The sequence below is a fragment of the Psammomys obesus genome, unplaced genomic scaffold, assembly GCF_907164565.1.
Source record: "Psammomys obesus unplaced genomic scaffold, mPsaObe1.curated_primary_1811, whole genome shotgun sequence".
In the NCBI taxonomy this organism is placed as follows: Eukaryota; Metazoa; Chordata; class Mammalia; order Rodentia; family Muridae; genus Psammomys; species Psammomys obesus.
In genome coordinates this window covers 1,741,359-1,746,479 of record NW_026585690.1, presented here as the reverse complement: position 1 = coordinate 1,746,479, position 5,121 = coordinate 1,741,359, and the positions used below count along the sequence as shown (strand labels likewise).

Genomic DNA, 5,121 nt, shown 5'->3' with positions numbered 1-5,121 from the left:
AAGAAAGAAAGAAAGAAAGAAAGAAAGAAAGAAAGAAAGAAAGAAAGAAAGAAAGAAAGAAAGAAAGAAAGAATTTTAAGTCCCTTAACTTAATAATCTCTAAAAAGAAGTGTGTTGTGGTTGAATATTGAAAAACAATAACTGGTACTTGTGTTAAGTATGAAAAGTCATATGTGAGACTATCAAGGAAATTAGCACTGACTGGATATAACCCCTACTAAAGAACTGATGTAAACATTTCAAAACACAGTCATGGCATTGTGCTTTATGTTAAGAATTCATATATCAGAAATATATTTGAATATTCATTAATGAAAGAAAGTACTTAAAATTTACTTTAATATTATAATCATTATTACTTTGTGATGTTGACAATCAAACCCATGGCCTTTGGAATGCTGGGAAAGTGCTCCACAACTGAGCTACACTAGCCTTGAGTCTTATTTTAAAATAACCTATTATGGTAATACAGTATAAGATGAGGAAAGAAAGGCAAAGATGAAGTAGAACTCAGCACAGGTTAATAGTTATTGGAACTGACTGTTGGAAGGGTCAAGGTTTATTATGCCAGTCTTTCTAGTTCACATATGTTAAAATTTTCCATGATGAAAAAAGAGAGAGAATAGGAGAGAGCAGAAGAAACAAGAAGAGGATGAGAAAGATGTCTTGGGAATTGGCTGCTCCTTAGTTCAAGGCCTTGTTGACAGTGTTAAGAATGAGAAGTATGTGTTAAGGATACAGATCATTAAACATGCCCTGGCATATAATCAGGGCTCGGTAAAATGCCTAATTGTTATGTGGCTGACAGGAATGATAGGCATTCCTATTGGTTGTTGGAAATTATGTATCTGGCCAACAGTTTCTAAGCAACATGCTCACCAGTTCTATCCAATTCAACAAACAAATATGAGCCTTTGGAAACAACCAGGTGGATGGGACACACTTAATCCTCAAGATGCTCTGAAGCTGCATGGCAGATAAGGGGCCAACCAATTAACCATAACACAAAACCATAGCAGCGAGCCAGGAAACAATGGCTAGCAAATTATAATGTCAAAACTTTCCCAGAGCCGTCTCTGTAACAGCAGCTTTGCCATTGATCAAGCTGAAAAACACTGTTTTAAAGAAAAAGAAAGTAACAAGTGTCAGAGAAATTAAAGAGAAATGACAACTCAAATCGACTGGTGATGGGCAAATGTACCTTTGTTTTCTGGAGAAAAAAAAAAGCAGCTAAACACATGCAACTCCTCATGCCCAATAATTACAAACTAGTAAGTTCTTGTATGGAAATAATGCAGGATACACACACACACACACACACACACAAATTATCCACAAAGGTCTCTGTGTGACATAAGTGATAAAACATTAAAAGTTACTTAAACAGGGAGCTGGGAAGATGGCTCCATGGGTAAGAGCACTTGCTACACAGTCATGAGAGCCTGGGTTCTGGCTGGTCAAGACCCAGGCTGGCAGCTCAACTCCAAGTTCACTCAGAAAGGAGACGTTGCACGATAGAGTTAGATATCTGCATCTTTTCCTGGCTTCTGTGAGGTTGTACCCACACGTGCACACACACACACACACACACACACACACACACACACACGCAGAAAGTTACCTAAGTGTCTGGCCATACGGAATTAATTATACACATTTGACCCACCTTTATGCAATAAAATGCTGATCAATCGTGAAAATGGCGTCAAAAATTTAATAGCACATATCATCGGTATATTTCCAAGTAAGAAAACAGAATGTGGGAGATGATTAAGTGTGGTGGTGGTGGTGTGTGTGTATCTGTGTGTCTGTGTGCATGTAAAGTATATTTCTTCATTTATATAAACATCTAAAAGGTAGATAAATGGGAAATTAATCCAGCTCGTTGGAAACCTTTTTAAAAAATTTTACCTTTCTTTTTCAATTGTGCTACGAGCACATTTTGTTTGTTGCAACAGGAGAAAAAAAAATGACTGAATCTTTTTTAAAAAAATCAAAATTTGGCTACCACACTTCCGTTATTTACACTTCTAGCATCTGCTCTTCCCTCCCTACCTCGAACAATCAGAAAAAAAATCACTTGCTGTGGTTTCCTCAAGCACAGGGATTCTAGGCTACTCATCTTTGTAGTCTCTGTACCTAACACAAAATATGACACATACAGAGTTAGTAAATAAACAGTCTATTTTTTCAAAGGGTTTTCAGATCCAAAAACCTCAGCAGCAAATCCTGCTGGGAAAGAATAAACACACTTAACTCATTTCTAAAATCCAATTCAAGATTGGGTGTTCCCCCCTGGGGAAAAATGTGGAGGCCTTAACTCTATAGTTCATGTATTCTAATAGCTCAAAAAGAAAGAGAGAGAGAGGAGAGAGACAGGGAAGAAGACTAATGAAAAGATGGACTGAGGAGATGGCTAAGTTAGTGAAGAGCCAGCCACACAAGCATGAGGACCTGAGTTCAAATCCTCTGGCACCCATGTAAAAAGTCAGCATGGTGATGTGCATTTGAAACTCTGGGTGCTGAGGGAGAGGAAAGAAACAGGTGTCCATAGAGCTTGCTTGCCAGCCAGTCTAGCCAATTCGTGAGCTCTAGCTGTCTCAAAACATAAGATGGAGAGTAACAGAGAAGGAAGTCCAACTTCAACTTCTGGCTTCCGAAATCATGTCCACTCAGATATGCACACACACACACACACACACACACACACACACACACACACGTATGTACACACATGTAATTATTGTAAAGAAGAAAAGGGAGGGAAGGAGGGGGAAAGGAAGCAGGAAGGAAGGAAAGAAGGAAGAATACTTACAATACTTTACTTTAGAAAAAACCTAGCTGCCTTTATTCCTAGTATTGCTTATAATTTAACATGTTACTCTCCTCTTCTGTCTCATGGAGGGAACACTGATTCCACTGAAACTGCCCAATTAGTCAAACATGCCAGGCTCAGGCCCACAGCCAGGCTCCTTCTGTTAATCCCCACTCCACATTCTGGCATCCGTTCACAAAAGGAGGCCACCAGCCTCAGAGGTAGAGACAGGGACAAGAAAGAAGGCCTCTTCAGGCAAACCGGCATCCACTTCAAGAAGAGCCTGATAAACAACATACACTCTCCCTGCCATCCAAACCATCTTCGGCTAATAATTGGTGAACATAAACCCAGCAGAACAGGAAGCATGTCCTTGGCCCAACCAGATTCTAATAATTGAGCAAAGGCAGTTTCTCTCAAATCAACTTATTCCCTGCATCTTTGTAACAGAAGACGATAACCTTTTCTCCCAGTACCTGGCTGGAACGAAGGAACAGGAGACCTTAAAGACCACAGATTTAACTACTGGGGTCATCACAGGGCTTTGAGTTTATGATTTGTAAGAAGAAACTGAAAAATCAGTGAAACAAAGCCAGTTACCAAATACTACAGGCTACTTTACAAAGAACACCTTTGTTCCACCCATTAATCAACAAATATTCATTAAACACTTTTGTACTTGGTACTGATGCTCAGAGATATTACGTCTAACCTCACAGATCTCATTTTCAAGGTGCTGTACAGTTAGCATGGTGAGAGACAACATGAGAGAAAGTCCAAAAGGGAGTCAACTCTCCCTGGGGACACGGGTTTCTTTTATGTCGAAGCTGAGTTTATGATGAGTTTTTAATGCAGAATAAGTGATGTTTAAAGTGTCAACTACTTGCTTAAAAATGTGTAAGCAAAATAATCACTGTGTTTTATCTGTTGCAGCAGTAGTTAGCATCTGTGTGGTCAGAACAAGGCAAATATTGATGACTTTGTTAAAAAGCTGTCAAGCTGTCATAGTATTAGAGACAATAATCAGCCACCATTCACTATCTGGGACACGTGATAGCGATTATTCAGGTCCTTACACTTTAAGTATCTGCTGTAAAGATAGACGTTAGTGGCAAGTGAAATGTGATCTTGAAAAAAAAAAAACTAAAAATCATACGAAAATAAGAGCTTAAATATATGCTACACAAGACATTGTTTAAGGAAATTCAAGTTCTAGCTTAAAGAAAAAGCATCCTAAGCATTTTACACTGATCACACTCTTGACATCTAGAGCTGGAGACATCGTTGCTGTGGGAGGTTGGGCATTGCAGGGTGATTAATTGGCCTTGGCCTCTGCCTTCCACTTGTCAATAGTATCCAGTGTCCCTCTGCTCACCACACCTGAACTGTCACTATGAAAAGTGTCTATACATCGCCAAATGTTCCTAGGGTCAGGGAAACTACTCCAGTGATCACAACTGGCTTCACTCCAACCCATTTTACATATTTTCATCTGGAGTGCAGCTTGCACCTTTACCCCCTTTTCTGTGAGCCAGCTGCACACTGAACAGCCTTCAAAGGCTCGTACTGTGACTTCATAGCTCTTTTTTTTTTAATTGTCACCATCTCATGGAAAAGTCCCCAGAGTCCACTATCAGTTCACCATGTGACTCTGAGCTAATGAAGAAATTATCTTTTTCCTCAAAAAAACCTTGTGTCATAGGTTTTCTGCACATCCCATAATCCCGTTCATGACAGTCAAGGAAAAACAAAAATTTTTAAGAAGCATGTATCATTAAAATTACAAAGTGTTTATAAGACAGAGAATGCATTGTGTTTGGAGAAAGACATGGCTAAAAAAAAAAATGGGATAAGTATGTAGAAAGCACAAAATTCCCAATCAAAACATCACAAATTATACTAAATTACTAAGAATTACGAAGGATTTAAAACAGCCTACCACCAACTCTGAACTCAGAAGCTACTCTTTCAAAGCATCTGGCAAAGCCATATTTAAAATTTCAATAGTGGGTTTATCCTATATTATATGTCTATATGAGTGAGTATATACCGTGTGCATCTTTCTGCTTCTGGGATAGCTCACTCAGGATGATCTTTTCTAGATCCCACCATTTACCTGCAAATTTCATGATTTCCTTGTTTTTTATTGCTGAGTAATATTCCATTGTGTAGATATACCACAATTTGTGCATCCATTTCTCCACTGAGGGGCATCTGGGCTGTTTCCAGCCTCTGGCTATTACAAATAAAGCTGCTACAAACATGGTTGAGCAAATGTCCTTTTTGTGTACTTGAGCCTCTTTTGG

At 38.9% G+C, this 5,121-nt stretch overlaps 1 protein-coding gene across 1 annotated transcript in view; it reads right to left on the bottom strand.

The window, feature by feature from the left end:
- The window catches only part of Btc (betacellulin), a 41,478-nt gene that overhangs the window by 17,710 nt on the left and 18,647 nt on the right, over positions 1 to 5,121 (bottom strand). The gene's annotated exons all lie outside the window — the stretch shown is intronic.